The sequence below is a fragment of the Aquarana catesbeiana genome, linkage group LG09, assembly GCF_042186555.1.
Source record: "Aquarana catesbeiana isolate 2022-GZ linkage group LG09, ASM4218655v1, whole genome shotgun sequence".
Lineage (NCBI taxonomy): Eukaryota > Metazoa > Chordata > Amphibia > Anura > Ranidae > Aquarana > Aquarana catesbeiana.
The window spans coordinates 322,030,413-322,037,757 of record NC_133332.1 but is presented as its reverse complement, the minus strand read 5'-3'; positions in this window follow the sequence as shown (position 1 = coordinate 322,037,757).

The following is a 7,345-nucleotide window of genomic DNA, read 5'->3' as shown; positions in this document are numbered from 1 at the left end:
CAGTATATGATAATCATTCACAGAAGGGTTTATACAGCTCCCCCTACAGGAGAAAGGTGCTTATCACAGGTCACCAGTCACCCAGATTTATTCCAATCTATGACAGCTCACAAGACTAGAGGCAACGCGTTTTGGGGACCAGAGACCACACCCTTCATCTGGGCTTGGAGATGGAAAACAATGTACATGGAATGAATTAGGGATAGGGTGGGAAATGGTAAGTACTATAGAAGGAGAGGTAAGTACTGTGGTGTTTGGCTCTGTTCTCAGTCTATAGAAGGACAGGTAAGTACTGTGGTGTTTTCTGTTCTCAGTCTATAGAAGGACAGGTAAGTACTGTGGTGTTTTCTGTTCTCAGTCTATAGAAGGACAGGTAAGTACTGTGGTGTTTTCTGTTCTCAGTCTATAGAAGGACAGGTAAGTACTGTGGTGTTTTCTGTTCTCAGTCTATAGAAGGACAGGTAAGTACTGTGGTGTTTTCTGTTCTCAGTCTATAGAAGGAGAGGTAAGTACTGTGGTGTTTGGCTCTGTTTTCAGTCTATAGAAGGACAGGTAAGTACTGTGGTGTTTGGCTCTGTTTTCAGTCTATAGAAGGACAGGTAAGTACTGTGGTGTTTTCTGTTCTCAGTCTATAGAAGGAGAGGTAAGTACTGTGGTGTTTTCTGTTCTCAGTCTATAGAAGGAGAGGTAAGTACTGTGGTGTTTTCTGTTCTCAGTCTATAGAAGGAGAGGTAAGTACTGTGGTGTTTTCTGTTCTCAGTCTATAGAAGGACAGGTAAGTACTGTGGTGTTTTCTGTTCTCAGTCTATAGAAGGACAGGTAAGTACTGTGGTGTTTTCTGTTCTCAGTCTATAGAAGGAGAGGTAAGTACTGTGGTGTTTTCTGTTCTCAGTCTATAGAAGGACAGGTAAGTACTGTGGTGTTTGGCTCTGTTCTCAGTCTATAGAAGGACAGGTAAGTACTGTGGTGTTTGGCTCTGTTTTCAGACTATAGAAGGACAGGTAAGTACTGTGGTGTTTTCTGTTCTCAGTCTATAGAAGGACAGGTAAGTACTGTGGTGTTTTCTGTTTTCAGTCTATAGAAGGAGAGGTAAGTACTGTGGTGTTTTCTGTTCTCAGTCTATAGAAGGAGAGGTAAGTACTGTGGTGTTTTCTGTTCTCAGTCTATAGAAGGACAGGTAAGTACTGTGGTGTTTGGCTCTGTTCTCAGTCTATAGAAGGACAGGTAAGTACTGTGGTGTTTTCTGTTCTCAGTCTATAGAAGGACAGGTAAGTACTGTGGTGTTTGGCTCTGTTTTCAGACTATAGAAGGACAGGTAAGTACTGTGGTGTTTTCTGTTCTCAGTCTATAGAAGGAGAGGTAAGTACTGTGGTGTTTTCTGTTCTCAGTCTATAGAAGGAGAAGTAAGTACTGTGGTGTTTGGCTCTGTGTTCAGTCTATAGAAGGACAGGTAAGTACTGTGGTGTTTTCTGTTCTCAGTCTATAGAAGGACAGGTAAGTACTGTGGTGTTTGGCTCTGTTTTCAGTCTATAGAAGGACAGGTAAGTACTGTGGTGTTTTCTGTTCTCAGTCTATAGAAGGACAGGTAAGTACTGTGGTGTTTGGCTCTGTGTTCAGTCTATAGAAGGACAGGTAAGTACTGTGGTGTTTTCTGTTCTCAGTCTATAGAAGGACAGGTAAGTACTGTGGTGTTTGGCTCTGTTCTCAGTCTATAGAAGGACAGGTAAGTACTGCGGTGTTTGGCTCTGTTCTCAGTCTATAGAAGGACAGGTAAGTACTGCGGTGTTTGGCTCTGTTCTCAGTCTATAGAAGGACAGGTAAGTACTGCGGTGTTTGGCTCTGTTTTCAGTCTATAGAAGGACAGGTAAGTACTGTGGTGTTTGGCTCTGTGTTCAGACTATAGAAGGACAGGTAAGTACTGTGGTGTTTGGCTCTGTGTTCAGTCTATAGAAGGACAGGTAAGTACTGTGGTGTTTTCTGTTCTCAGTCTATAGAAGGACAGGTAAGTACTGTGGTGTTTGGCTCTGTTTTCAGTCTATAGAAGGACAGGTAAGTACTGTGGTGTTTTCTGTTCTCAGTCTATAGAAGGACAGGTAAGTACTGTGGTGTTTTCTGTTCTCAGTCTATAGAAGGACAGGTAAGTACTGTGGTGTTTGGCTCTGTGTTCAGTCTATAGAAGGACAGGTAAGTACTGTGGTGTTTGGCTCTGTGTTCAGACTATAGAAGGACAGGTAAGTACTGTGGTGTTTGGCTCTGTGTTCAGTCTATAGAAGGACAGGTAAGTACTGTGGTGTTTGGCTCTGTGTTCAGACTATAGAAGGACAGGTAAGTACTGTGGTGTTTGGCTCTGTTCTCAGTCTATAGAAGGACAGGTAAGTACTGTGGTGTTTTCTGTTCTCAGTCTATAGAAGGACAGGTAAGTACTGTGGTGTTTGGCTCTGTTTTCAGTCTATAGAAGGACAGGTAAGTACTGTGGTGTTTTCTGTTCTCAGTCTATAGAAGGACAGGTAAGTACTGTGGTGTTTTCTGTTCTCAGTCTATAGAAGGAGAGGTAAGTACTGTGGTGTTTTCTGTTCTCAGTCTATAGAAGGAGAGGTAAGTACTGTGGTGTTTTCTGTTCTCAGTCTATAGAAGGACAGGTAAGTACTGTGGTGTTTGGCTCTGTTCTCAGTCTATAGAAGGACAGGTAAGTACTGTGGTGTTTTCTGTTCTCAGTCTATAGAAGGACAGGTAAGTACTGTGGTGTTTGGCTCTGTTCTCAGTCTATAGAAGGACAGGTAAGTACTGTGGTGTTTGGCTTTGTTCTCAGTCTATAGAAGGACAGGTAAGTACTTTGGTGTTTGGCTCTGTTCTCAGTCTATAGAAGGAGAGGTAAGTACTGTGGTGTTTGGCTCTGTTCTCAGTCTATAGAAGGAGAGGTAAGTACTGTGGTGTTTTCTGTTCTCAGTCTATAGAAGGACAGGTAAGTACTGTGGTGTTTTCTGTTCTCAGTCTATAGAAGGACAGGTAAGTACTGTGGTGTTTTCTGTTCTCAGTCTATAGAAGGAGAGGTAAGTACTGTGGTGTTTGGCTCTGTTCTCAGTCTATAGAAGGACAGGTAAGTACTGTGGTGTTTGGCTCTGTTCTCAGTCTATAGAAGGACAGGTAAGTACTGTGGTGTTTTCTGTTCTCAGTCTATAGAAGGACAGGTAAGTACTGTGGTGTTTTCTGTTCTCAGTCTATAGAAGGAGAGGTAAGTACTGTGGTGTTTTCTGTTCTCAGTCTATAGAAGGAGAGGTAAGTACTGTGGTGTTTTCTGTTCTCAGTCTATAGAAGGACAGGTAAGTACTGTGGTGTTTTCTGTTCTCAGTCTATAGAAGGACAGGTAAGTACTGTGGTGTTTTCTGTTCTCAGTCTATAGAAGGAGAGGTAAGTACTGTGGTGTTTGGCTCTGTTCTCAGTCTATAGAAGGACAGGTAAGTACTGTGGTGTTTGGCTCTGTTCTCAGTCTATAGAAGGACAGGTAAGTACTGTGGTGTTTTCTGTTCTCAGTCTATAGAAGGACAGGTAAGTACTGTGGTGTTTTCTGTTCTCAGTCTATAGAAGGAGAGGTAAGTACTGTGGTGTTTTCTGTTTTCAGTCTATAGAAGGACAGGTAAGTACTGTGGTGTTTTCTGTTCTCAGTCTATAGAAGGACAGGTAAGTACTGTGGTGTTTTCTGTTCTCAGTCTATAGAAGGACAGGTAAGTACTGTGGTGTTTTCTGTTCTCAGTCTATAGAAGGAGAGGTAAGTACTGTGGTGTTTGGCTCTGTTCTCAGTCTATAGAAGGACAGGTAAGTACTGTGGTGTTTGGCTCTGTTCTCAGTCTATAGAAGGACAGGTAAGTACTGTGGTGTTTTCTGTTCTCAGTCTATAGAAGGACAGGTAAGTACTGTGGTGTTTTCTGTTCTCAGTCTATAGAAGGAGAGGTAAGTACTGTGGTGTTTTCTGTTCTCAGTCTATAGAAGGAGAGGTAAGTACTGTGGTGTTTGGCTCTGTTCTCAGTCTATAGAAGGAGAGGTAAGTACTGTGGTGTTTGGCTCTGTTCTCAGTCTATAGAAGGACAGGTAAGTACTGTGGTGTTTTCTGTTCTCAGTCTATAGAAGGACAGGTAAGTACTGTGGTGTTTTCTGTTCTCAGTCTATAGAAGGAGAGGTAAGTACTGTGGTGTTTGGCTCTGTGTTCAGTCTATAGAAGGACAGGTAAGTACTGTGGTGTTTTCTGTTCTCAGTCTATAGAAGGACAGGTAAGTACTGTGGTGTTTTCTGTTCTCAGTCTATAGAAGGAGAGGTAAGTACTGTGGTGTTTTCTGTTCTCAGTCTATAGAAGGACAGGTAAGTACTGTGGTGTTTGGCTCTGTTCTCAGTCTATAGAAGGACAGGTAAGTACTGTGGTGTTTTCTGTTCTCAGTCTGTAGAAGGACAGGTAAGTACTGTGGTGTTTGGCTCTGTTCTCAGTCTATAGAAGGAGAGGTAAGTACTGTGGTGTTTGGCTCTGTTCTCAGTCTATAGAAGGAGAGGTAAGTACTGTGGTGTTTTCTGTTCTCAGTCTATAGAAGGACAGGTAAGTACTGTGGTGTTTGGCTCTGTGTTCAGTCTATAGAAGGACAGGTAAGTACTGTGGTGTTTGGCTCTGTTCTCAGTCTATAGAAGGACAGGTAAGTACTGTGGTGTTTGGCTCTGTTCTCAGTCTATAGAAGGACAGGTAAGTACTGTGGTGTTTGGCTCTGTTCTCAGTCTATAGAAGGAGAGGTAAGTACTGTGGTGTTTGGCTCTGTTCTCAGTCTATAGAAGGAGAGGTAAGTACTGTGGTGTTTTCTGTTCTCAGTCTATAGAAGGACAGGTAAGTACTGTGGTGTTTGGCTCTGTTCTCAGTCTATAGAAGGACAGGTAAGTACTGTGGTGTTTGGCTCTGTTCTCAGTCTATAGAAGGACAGGTAAGTACTGTGGTGTTTTCTGTTCTCAGTCTATAGAAGGACAGGTAAGTACTGTGGTGTTTTCTGTTCTCAGTCTATAGAAGGACAGGTAAGTACTGTGGTGTTTTCTGTTCTCAGTCTATAGAAGGAGAGGTAAGTACTGTGGTGTTTGGCTCTGTGTTCAGTCTATAGAAGGACAGGTAAGTACTGTGGTGTTTTCTGTTCTCAGTCTATAGAAGGACAGGTAAGTACTGTGGTGTTTTCTGTTCTCAGTCTATAGAAGGACAGGTAAGTACTGTGGTGTTTTCTGTTCTCAGTCTATAGAAGGAGAGGTAAGTACTGTGGTGTTTTCTGTTCTCAGTCTATAGAAGGACAGGTAAGTACTGTGGTGTTTGGCTCTGTTCTCAGTCTATAGAAGGACAGGTAAGTACTGTGGTGTTTGGCTCTGTTCTCAGTCTATAGAAGGAGAGGTAAGTACTGTGGTGTTTTCTGTTCTCAGTCTATAGAAGGACAGGTAAGTACTGTGGTGTTTTCTGTTCTCAGTCTATAGAAGGACAGGTAAGTACTGTGGTGTTTTCTGTTTTCAGTCTATAGAAGGACAGGTAAGTACTGTGGTGTTTTCTGTTCTCAGTCTATAGAAGGACAGGTAAGTACTGTGGTGTTTGGCTCTGTTCTCAGTCTATAGAAGGAGAGGTAAGTACTGTGGTGTTTTCTGTTCTCAGTCTATAGAAGGAGAGGTAAGTACTGAGGTGTTTGGCTCTGTTCTCAGTCTATAGAAGGACAGGTAAGTACTGTGGTGTTTGGCTCTGTTCTCAGTCTATAGAAGGACAGGTAAGTACTGTGGTGTTTTCTGTTCTCAGTCTATAGAAGGACAGGTAAGTACTGTGGTGTTTTCTGTTCTCAGTCTATAGAAGGACAGGTAAGTACTGTGGTGTTTTCTGTTCTCAGTCTATAGAAGGACAGGTAAGTACTGTGGTGTTTTCTGTTCTCAGTCTATAGAAGGAGAGGTAAGTACTGTGGTGTTTTCTGTTCTCAGTCTATAGAAGGACAGGTAAGTACTGTGGTGTTTGGCTCTGTTTTCAGTCTATAGAAGGACAGGTAAGTACTGTGGTGTTTTCTGTTCTCAGTCTATAGAAGGACAGGTAAGTACTGTGGTGTTTGGCTCTGTTCTCAGTCTATAGAAGGAGAGGTAAGTACTGTGGTGTTTGGCTCTGTTCTCAGTCTATAGAAGGAGAGGTAAGTACTGTGGTGTTTGGCTCTGTTCTCAGTCTATAGAAGGAGAGGTAAGTACTGTGGTGTTTGGCTTTGTTCTCAGTCTATAGAAGGAGAGGTAAGTACTGTGGTGTTTTCTGTTTTCAGTCTATAGAAGGACAGGTAAGTACTGTGGTGTTTGGCTCTGTTCTCAGTCTATAGAAGGAGAGGTAAGTACTGTGGTGTTTGGCTTTGTTCTCAGTCTATAGAAGGAGAGGTAAGTACTGTGGTGTTTTCTGTTCTCAGTCTATAGAAGGACAGGTAAGTACTGTGGTGTTTGGCTCTGTTCTCAGTCTATAGAAGGAGAGGTAAGTACTGTGGTGTTTGGCTTTGTTCTCAGTCTATAGAAGGAGAGGTAAGTACTGTGGTGTTTTCTGTTCTCAGTCTATAGAAGGACAGGTAAGTACTGTGGTGTTTTCTGTTTTCAGTCTATAGAAGGACAGGTAAGTACTGTGGTGTTTGGCTTTGTTCTCAGTCTATAGAAGGAGAGGTAAGTACTGTGGTGTTTGGCTCTGTTCTCAGTCTATAGAAGGACAGGTAAGTACTGTGGTGTTTTCTGTTCTCAGTCTATAGAAGGACAGGTAAGTACTGTGGTGTTTTCTGTTCTCAGTCTATAGAAGGACAGGTAAGTACTGTGGTGTTTTCTGTTCTCAGTCTATAGAAGGACAGGTAAGTACTGTGGTGTTTTCTGTTTTCAGTCTATAGAAGGAGAGGTAAGTACTGTGGTGTTTGGCTCTGTTCTCAGTCTATAGAAGGAGAGGTAAGTACTGTGGTGTTTGGCTCTGTTTTCAGTCTATAGAAGGACAGGTAAGTACTGTGGTGTTTGGCTCTGTTCTCAGTCTATAGAAGGACAGGTAAGTACTGTGGTGTTTTCTGTTCTCAGTCTATAGAAGGACAGGTAAGTACTGTGGTGTTTTCTGTTCTCAGTCTATAGAAGGACAGGTAAGTACTGTGGTGTTTTCTGTTCTCAGTCTATAGAAGGACAGGTAAGTACTGTGGTGTTTTCTGTTTTCAGTCTATAGAAGGAGAGGTAAGTACTGTGGTGTTTGGCTCTGTTCTCAGTCTATAGAAGGAGAGGTAAGTACTGTGGTGTTTGGCTCTGTTTTCAGTCTATAGAAGGAGAGGTAAGTACTGTGGTGTTTGGCTCTGTTCTCAGTCTA